The sequence below is a fragment of the Salvelinus fontinalis genome, chromosome 14, assembly GCF_029448725.1.
Source record: "Salvelinus fontinalis isolate EN_2023a chromosome 14, ASM2944872v1, whole genome shotgun sequence".
NCBI lineage: Eukaryota > Metazoa > Chordata > Actinopteri > Salmoniformes > Salmonidae > Salvelinus > Salvelinus fontinalis.
Genome location: NC_074678.1, coordinates 46,704,296 through 46,714,602, shown reverse-complemented (window position 1 = coordinate 46,714,602; position 10,307 = coordinate 46,704,296). Strand labels below are relative to the sequence as shown.

Here is a 10,307-nt window from a genome sequence, read left to right as displayed (position 1 = left end):
CACAATGGTGATGATGTGTCAAGCACAATGGTGATGATGTGTCAAGCACAATGGTGATGATGTGTCAAGCACAATGGTGATGATGTGTCAAGCACAATGTAAGAAATCAACATTTGAAGCGTGTTTTTGGGACAATCGCTGCTTTGGATGTCAATTTATGAGATTTCAGTATGGAACAATTCAACTACAATTCAACTTTTTCATTTTCCCAGCGTAAAACAGTATATCGGCAGAAATAAAATCGTTACGTTTTGTCAACCCCCCCCCAAAGAATTGGGAATCGGACCTACAAAAAAAATAACATATCGGGGCCCATCCGCTACATTTAAGGCAGAGAGGGTTGCATGAGAGTGGCACTTCCGTGACCTCTGGTAATTAGGCCAACTCTGATACCGTGCGACGCGTTGGGCAGTGTGTCACAGTAATCATTAGGGAGGGGCTCTTCTCGTTTTAAATCAGATTTCCGACACGGTGACATCTGTCCGCTTCCGCCGCTGTCCTCTGTGTGTCCCCGCAGCATTGCCACCCAGCCACCGAACAGTCAAAGCCCCAAATCACCGCCCGCATTAGCTCACCTAATCTAGCCCCGCCACTTTTAATGAACTAAGTAGCAATCTTGATTTTATTTGCTGGAATGGCCAGCTCATTTGTTAAATTGTTAGTGGGCTTTTCTGGTAATCAGCGTGATTGGTTTTAAAGTCTTAATGGGTCAGCAATAGCTACAGCCACACAGTGGATGCATTAGCAATCATTGAAAAGAAGATGCTAATGGCTTGGTACTGGTGTGTGAAGAGAAAAATCTGAAATATATAACTGAGGCTTTGATAAGAAAATGATCAACAATTATTGAGATGAAACCATTATGCCGTATCATGTTTAGACGAGAGATCTCTCCTTCACACACACACACACATTACCCTGAGCTTAACCAGCTGTGCACCCCACAGTTCATATTTCATGCCTTTCGGAATGAATTGGGTCTGGGGGCCAAACAGAGAGGATTACCCCTTTCACATGTCAGTTAGTGAGACAGGCTTGAAGCAGGGCAACACTGGGACTTCACAGAGCCTACAATCAGATGGAATTACTCATGTCACTATACCAAAGTCACAGGGACCATTATACACAGGGGTGTAAGGCCAAAACAGTGAAATACGAGGTCTAATATTTCAACCGCGGGGAGGTTTCTGCAGCCAATTCCTCATTTACAACTACTGGCACAGGGAGATGTCACATCTCTGATTGTAATGAAAAGAAAGAGATGGGAGTTAGGGGTAGACATCTCCGCGTTAATGCACCACCTGCATAACATTTACAGTCCTCCTAATGGCTCATGACTGTGATTCCACATTATGAAATAGGGAAAGCGTGGACATTGACAATATTCCCAACTGTATCACGCCTTCAGTTCAAACTTGGGAAATGACATGTTAGAGGAAGATGGAGAGAGTGGCAAGAGCAGAGTTAATAAATACTGGCAACGATCCAGATATGCCAATAAACCATCTCTCCCTCACGCACACCAAACACCCCCCTACCTCCCTTTTACTGGAGAGACTGACACCTTTTTTTTGGCAGCAAAGTGGCGGGTGGCTAGAGACCAAGAGGAGAGGTATGGAGAGAAAATTATCACTTTTCGACACGTACACACACTATATATATTTATACACACACACACACACACACACACACACACACACACACACACACACACACACACACACACACACCTCTTCCATACACACACACACCTCTTCCAAATACCAGATGGCATTTCTGGAATCCTTTTCCTTTTTTCTGGGACCATTACAAAAGAAAAACTCCCAAAAGAACACACTTTTTCAAGTCAATACCAGTCATACACGAGTATATATACAGTAACAGAGACGTTAAAAGCTTATAGGTTTTATTACGGCTAGAGGTTCAGTAAACTCTGTAAACAAACAAAGGAGCATTGCTGGTTGGAGGCAGGGAATCAGCCAGGGCTGGAAAACAGAGCGTAACCAAACTGTGGGAGAGAGCATACGCAGGAGCCAGTGTCCATGATTGTTTGATATTGTGCCTTGAGTGGCACAGAGCCATGGCAGAGGGAAAAACAATCCTCACTTTGTTTAGCACCCCCTCCCCTCAGGTTTACCGCTCTCCTCCTAGGGAGGGGAGGGGGGGGCAGAAAAAGAGAGTGAGGGAGAAAGACAGAGGCAGTCTGGATCCCTGGTGAGTGACACCACTCACATACGCCATCCCACTCTACCAAAGTGAGCTCTAAGCACAGTGTGGTAGAGAGCTACAGAGGCTGTGTTTCCACTCATACACCTGCCACTAAGCTAAACACTAATGCACTGGGGGATAATGAAAGAAGCCAGCCCATCGACAGTAAGAATGTGAAGATGAACAATTCGACACGTTACGAGTGTAGTGTAATTTGATCACCCTTAATTTGATCACCCTGTTGCAGGAGAATGCATGAGATTTAAAATTAGTTGTTTATTTGAGGTTGAAAAAGGCTTCCGAAGTTTGTAATTGCCACATCAATTTCAGACTTGATTTTCCGTAACGAAAAATGGATCAACTCCAACCCTTTCCTGCTGTAGCAAACTAGCTCAAATTAAGATCCAACATGTGTACCACGTAACTAACCGACTAACATAAATCCTTCCCTTGGCTTTGAGTTAAATCAACGATCTGTCAGAGCGGAAATTGCAGTGGGTCAGTCACTGATATATACTGAACAAAAATATAAACACAACATGCAACAATTGAAAAGATTTTACTGAGTTAAAGTTCATATTAAGGAAATCAGTCAATTGAAATAAATAAATGAAGCCCTAATCTATGAATTTCACATGACTGGGAATACAGATATGCATATTTTGGTCACAGATACCTTTAAAAAAAGTAGGGGCGTGGATCAGAAAACCAGTCAGTCCATTTCCCTCATTCAGCGTGACACATCTCTTTTGCATAGAGTTGATCAGGATGTTGATTGTGACCTGTGGAATGCTTTTCTGTGGAATGGCTGTGCGAAGTTGCTGGATATTGGCGGGAACTGGAACAAGCTGTCATACACGTCGATCCAGGGCATCCCAAACATGCTCAATGGGTGACATGTCTGGTGAGTGTGCAGGTGTGGAAAAACTGTTATATTTTCAACTTCCAGGAATTGTGTTCAGATCCTTGCGACATGAGGCTGTGCGTTATCATGCTGAAACTGAGGTGATGGCGGGCGATGAATGGCATGACAATGGGCCTCAAGATCTCGTCACGGTATCTCTGTGCATTCAAATTGCCATCGATAAAATGCAATTGGGTTCGTTGTGCGTAGCTTATGCCTACCAATGCTACAACCCCACCGCCACCATGGGGCACTCTGCTTACAACGTTGACATCAGCAAACGCCACACACGTGGTCTGCGGTAGTGAGGCTAGTTGGACGTACTGCCAAATTCCCTAAATGGTATGAACATGTAATTATCTGGCAACAGCTCTGGTGGACATTCCTGCCATCAGCATGCCAACTCCATGCCCACTCAAAACTTGAGACATATGTAGCATTGTGTTGTGTGACAAAACTGCACCTATTAGAGTGGCCATTTTACTGTCCCCAGCACAAGGAGCACCTGTGTAATGGTCATGCTGTTTAATCAGCTTCTTGATATGCCAAGATATCTTGATATGCCAGATATCCACCTGTCAGGTGGATGGATTATCTTGGCAAAGGTGAAATAGCTCACTAACAGGGATGTAAACAAATAAGTGCATAATATTGTACAGAAATATATATTTTTGTGCATATGGGTCTTTTATTTCAGCTCATGAAACATAGGACCAACACGTTACATGCGCCGTTTCTATTTTTGTTCAGTGTAGTTGCGGCAGGATAGGTTGGTTTCTGTGAGTCTCAGGCCCATCATGGGCACACGGAGTGGGAGTGGGAGTGGGAGCATCTTCTTCAACTCCCATTGTCCCGTCCCCCCCAGCAAGACAAGCCCCCAACAATTCAAGCCTTGGAAAACGGCACCAGACTGGCCCAAAGAACCAGCTGTCTTGGCCAGTAGCCATCGTTCTCTGGGGAGGGACATAGAGACGGGTATAGCGAGAGAGAGAGGGGTAGGGGAACGGGGTAGGCTGGAAGTGGAGGGTGGGATGAACATATAGAGCGAAGGAGGGGGGGTGGGTGGCGTTCCTTGCAGAGCCATGCCAAGAATAGAAAGGGGGCCTTTTTCTCACACAGTGACCCATGACCCACACCCCCCTCCCTCAACCAACCACCCCCCATCCCAGGCCCAGACATGAGGGATTTCACACGCATCTCTTCCACACAATTGATCCCTTCATTCTACAGCAGAGAGGAGTGTGGCTTAGACAGAGCAAGAGAGAGGGAGACAGGTTGAAAAAGAAAGAGAGGGGAAGGGAGGGGGGGGGGCGACATAATTTTGACACCAGTGAAGCTTTCGAAACACTTCAACTAATTTAAAATCAGATGTACCTTAAGTCTTCCATTTGAATGACAAAATATATGAATTAGTGATGCAGCACGTTACAGTATGGGCAGTCTAAGGTGGAGTCTTGTTTCCCTCCCGCCTACATTTGGAAGCTGATCGTAGCGAAGGTCACGAGGTGAGGGTTTAATTGATACATCTTAAGACTCTTTAGGAGCTGGTACTGCTCCACTGACCGATTAAAAAACACCAGATCAACATAAACATTAAATAAAGGGGCAAAATAATTATGGATTAGAGACAAAAGTATATATGTGTGAGATGATTCAAGGTCTCTCAAGTCCTCATGTCATAACAACAAGATGCCCAGCACTTCAAGCTAAGCCTCCTCCACCCTCTCTCGCTCTCTCCCCACCCGCAAAATATTTGTCGTATCTCATGCCCTACACTTGTCTGTCCAATGCATGTAAAAAGCTTGCCCACTCCATAGCAAGCTGCTCTATCTGCACTGATTGTGCAGATAGTAATTTAATATTGCGCTAAATGTATAAAAAAAAACATTATTTCAGAGATTTAAAATAGAGGTTGACCGATTAATTGGCATGGTCGATTAATTAGGGCCGATTTCAAGTTTTCATAATCGGTAATCGCCATTTTTGGATGCCGATTATGGCCGATTATATTGCATTCCACGAGAAGACTGCGTGGCAGGCTGACCACCTGCTACGCGAGTGCAGCAAGGAGCCAAGTTAAGTTGCTAGCTAACATTAAACTTATAAAAAACACAATCAATCTTCACAAAATCACTAGTTAACTACACATGGTTGATGATATTACTAGTTTAACTAGCTTGTCCTGCGTTGCAAATAATCAATGTGGTCCCTGTTAATTTATCACTGAGTAACAGCCTACTTCGCCAAACGGGTGATGATTTAACAAGCGCATTCGCGAAAAAAGGACTGTCGTTGCACCAATGTACCTAACCATAAACATCAATGCCTTTCTTAAAATCAATACACAAGTATATATTTTTAAACCTGCATATTTAGTTAAAATAAATTAATGTTAGCAGACAATATTAACTAGGGAAATTATGTCACTTCTCTTGCGTTCTGTGCAAGCAGAGTCAGGGTATATGCAGTAGTTTGGGCCGCCTGGCTCGTTGCGAACTGTGTGAAGACTATTTCTTTCTAACAAAGACCATAATTAATTTGCCAGAATTTTACAAAATTATGACATATCATTGAAGGTTGTGCAGTGTAACAGCAATATTTAGACTTATGGATGCCACCTGTTCGATAAAATATGGAACGGTTCCGTATTTCACTGAAAGAATAAACCTTTTTGTTTTCGAAATTATAGTTTCCGGATTTGACCATATTAATGACCTACGGCTCGTATTTCTGTGTGTTTATTATATTATAATTAAGTCTATGATTTGATATTTGATAGAGCAGTCTGACTGAGCAGTGGTAGGCAGCAGCAGGCTCGTAAGCATTCATTCAAACAGCACTTTCCTGCGTTTGCCAGCAGCTCTTCACAATGCTTGAAGCACAGCGCTGTTTATGACTTCAAGCCTATCAACTCCCGAGATTAGGCTGGCTATACTATAGTGCCTATAAGAACATCCAATAGTCAAATGTATATGAAATACAAATGGTATAGAGAAAAAAAATCCTATAATTCCGATAATAACTGCAACCTAAAACTTCTTAACTGGCAATATTGAAGACTCATGTTAAAAGGACCCACCAGCTTTCACATGTTCTCATGTTCTGAGCAAGGAACTTAAGTGCTTTTAATGGCACATATTCCACTTTTACTTTCTTCTCCAACACTGTGTTTTTGCATTATTTAAACCAAATTGAACATGTTTGATTATTTATTTGAGACTAAATAGATTTTTATTTATGTATTATATTAAGTTAAAATAAAAGTGTTCTTTTTAGTATTGTTTTAATTGTCATTATTACAAATATATATATAAAAATCGTCCGATTGATCGGTATCGGCTTTTTTTGGTCCTCCAATAAATCGTTATCAGTGTTGAAAAATCATAAATCAGTCGACCTCTAATTGAAAAAGGAACAATATAAACCATTCAGAACTGTATCTTGCTGGTCAGAACAGAGGTGGGAAAAATGACGGTTCTGTTCAGAACTTGACGATCGTAAAATAATTCTGTTTCCAAACTGGTTTTCCAGCAGTCTACAAAGAGAAGCACATTCAATGTCAAAAGCGGTCTTATTGCCGTTATCCAGATTAAAACCAACCATTTCCGGGGGGATTGACAATTGATCCCTGTTTAAAGTATCCCCCTTTTTAAATGAAGCCATACAGAGTTGGTTACAACTCCAATTTCAAATATTACAGCAAATAATATGGCTAAACGCCAATGTACTGACATAGGAAAGAGACATTTTCTTGGAAAAGATATAAGGAAGGTATCATGTTGATGAATGACATTGTAAATAAGGACAGTCAAAATGTCATGCAAGCAATTAACAAAGGCGTATGGAGATATTTGCTCAATACATAAGTATTGCTTTGTCACAAAACTGGAAGATGGCAATTACTCAAAAGAGAAAATAATTAATTGATTTATCTGTCTCCAATGGAAAACCATGCATAGCTTATTAAAATGACTAGTATAAATCGTAAAATGGATCAGTTTGATAACTACACCGTATAAAATTGAAGATAGTTGCTTACAGATTTTTTCATGTCCAAATACCATGGCATCGGATTTATGAATTGATGTACAAAACAATTGATGCATCACTCCGTTTTCAATTGAATCTATTAAATACAATTCTTGCCACAAAAAGAACGCTCAATATATGGGGCACTGAACAGTCAGCCCTGTGCAGACTGCCACGAGGAAAGCGAATCAATAGATCCATCTCTTTGGGTACTGTCCATGGGTGGCTCGCTTTTGGAGTCAGGTCCAGGAGTGGTTGTTAAATAATCATGTGTTCAGATGGACCTACAAACAGTCCTTTTACGAGATCTGAAAAACCACGATCAATCAAAGAGAAATATGATTATACTCTTAGGTCAAGTATTTATTTTTAGGGCAATCTCGGTTGAAATTGTACAGAGAGGTTCAAGACCCTTGTAAGACATAGAAATCGTAAAATGGTAGTGTACGGGGAAAGATTGGTTAGTCTGTGGACACCTGAGGGTTGCAATTAAGGTTGGAGTGATTGGCTGATACACTCGATTCCAAGTGCGATTAGCAAAGAAATGACAGACAGATATACAGCATTGGTGAGGTGGGGCACTGATGTTGCGCGATTAGGCCTGGCTTGCAGTCGGCGTTCCAATTCAGCCCAAAGGTGTACTATGGGGTTGAGGTCAGGGCTCTGTGAAGGCCAGTCAAGTTCTTCCACACCGATCTCGACAAACCATTTCTGTATGGCCCTCGCTTTGTGCACAGGGGCATTGTCATGCTGAAACAGGAAAGGACCTTCCCCAAACAGTTGCCACAAAGTTGGAAGCACAGAATCACTGGAACTAAGGGGCCTAACCCGAATCATGAAAAACAGCCCCAGACCATTATTCCCCCTCCACCAAACTTTACAGTTGGCACTATGCTTTCGGGCAGGTAGCGTTCTCCTGGCATCTGCCAAACCCAGATTTGTCTGTCGGACTCCAGAGAACACCTTTCCACTGCTCCAGAGTCAGATGGCGGTGAGCTTTACGCTACTCCAGCCGACACTTGGCACTGCGCATGGTGATCTTAGGCTTATTTACGGCTGCTCGGCCATGGAAACCCATTTCATGAAGCTCCTGAATAATAGTTATTATGGTGAAGTTGCTTCCAGAGGCAGTTTGGAACTCAGTAGTGAGTGTTGCAACCGAGGACAGAGGATTTTTATGCGTTACGCGCTTCAGCACTCGGCAGTCCCATTCTGTGAGCTTGTGTGGCCTACCACTTTGCGGCTGAGCCATTGTTGCTCCTAGACTTTTCCACTTCACATTAACAGCACTTAGTTGACCGGGGCAGCTCTAGCAGGGCAGACATTTGACGAGCTGACTTGTTGGAAAGGTGGCACCCTATGACGGTGCCATGTTGAAAGTCACTGAGCTCTTCAGTAAGGCCATTCTACTGCCAACGTTTGTCTATGGAGATTACATGGCTGTGCGCTCGATTTTATGCACCTGTCAGCAACGGGTGTGGCTGAAATAGCCGAATCCACTATTTGGAAGGGGTGTCCACGTACATTTGTGTGTGTGTAGAGAGACAGACAGCGAGAGAGAGAGAGAAAAAAGAGAGAATTTTAACATTTTCCACCTAGTCCTCCAACCAGGGGAGTTGGGGCATAATAAGTGGATTAGAAATGATGTATGAAGTAATGTTATTTGATAGACTTCAAGTCTCTCTGCTAATTTCATAGCTGATCTATCCCCTAAAAAAAATATTTAAAAACTGTACTCATATGCTCTGTGGATAAGACCGTGATAATCTATAAGAAATGATGAAATAAACAATAAGATCAAATAAGGTATGAATGCTTTGTCAAATAGCCTGGGCTGAATCCCAAACGTCTCAACCTCAGTTCGTGTCTTTTTTAACATGCACGCTCGACCCAAAGCCGATTTTCTCCTTCCTGCTCTTCCCCTGTTCACAAGCCAACAACATCACCAGGTGCCAAATGAGAGCAGCCCTCCACTCAGCCTCATCAAGATCCGCCTGTATCCAAGAACAGCGTCAGATTGTCACTAGGGGTGAGAATTCTCCGATACCAAATTTGTCATATTACCAGAAATAAGCATATTCGAAATGTACTGTAACAAAAGGCCAAGTACATGAAGTGGCAACATGAGCACTCGATTCTAAATGTTACTTGTCTCCTATGGTCTTTCGCTTCAGATATACGTCGCAACACAAAGAAAGCCAAGACACCCTGAGGCATGGGTTTCTGCCTGAGACACTCAACATATGAACGGATATTACGGCCTTCTGCTAGCCATTCAGAATGTTCCAATACTATATTGCAAAAAGAAGCCTGAAGAGCCTAAAATCCCATCCAGACTAGAAATTCAAATAGTAACTCAAAATAAACACTATTCCTCAACTTGCACAGACCACTGTAGCGGTAGATCAACAAAGATGAGCTAATTTACCAAGATTTGAAATTATAGCACCAAACACAACTATACAGAATACGATCATTTGCAACAATATATAAACGGCAACATTTTTACTTCCTAGTTCAGTGTGGATGTAGAAAAACGAGTACACCTTTTCATTAAAACCTCCTTGACATAACCTATTCTAGAGGACAAACTACTAGCATTCCTAATCTTATTGTGGCCATACATACTGTACCTGCCCGCTAGCGTCTAGCAGCGTCACACAATGACCAATTCCCACCATTACCCTGGGAGAGAAGTGACTCATATCAGGCCGTTGATACAGACCCAGCTGACAGCCTGACGCACACTGGGAGCTATCTTACACTGTGCACCACCCGGTGAACGCACACACACACCTAGTCTGGAAGTCTATGTGAACCGGTAGATAATTTCCCAGGCTGTAGGGCCTATGGCTGCTCAGGCAGCGAGAGAGCGGGAGTGAAGGAGCATGCAGTGTTCAGGAAGTTCAAGCAGACAATTTTAATCCTCCAATTTCCTCCCCTCTAATCATCTCTCTCCAGTCCATAGAAGAGACCAAATTGGAAACATCTTGTGCACAATATGCCGCGAACACTGTAACTGCACCACATGGGCAATGCACAGGTAGCACGAACACGGCCCAAACACTGACAGTTTCATGTCTGTTGTGACGGTAACATGGTGGAACGGTAGATAAATTGAGTTTCTAAATTGCGCCAAACTGCTCATCGCCATCTCCGGTCGGGT

The 10,307-nt window shown here is 42.8% G+C and overlaps 1 protein-coding gene across 7 annotated transcripts in view; it reads right to left on the bottom strand.

The window, feature by feature from the left end:
* The window catches only part of LOC129811011 (nuclear factor 1 A-type), a 179,981-nt gene that overhangs the window by 163,759 nt on the left and 5,915 nt on the right, over positions 1–10,307 (bottom strand). The window lies entirely within an intron of this gene.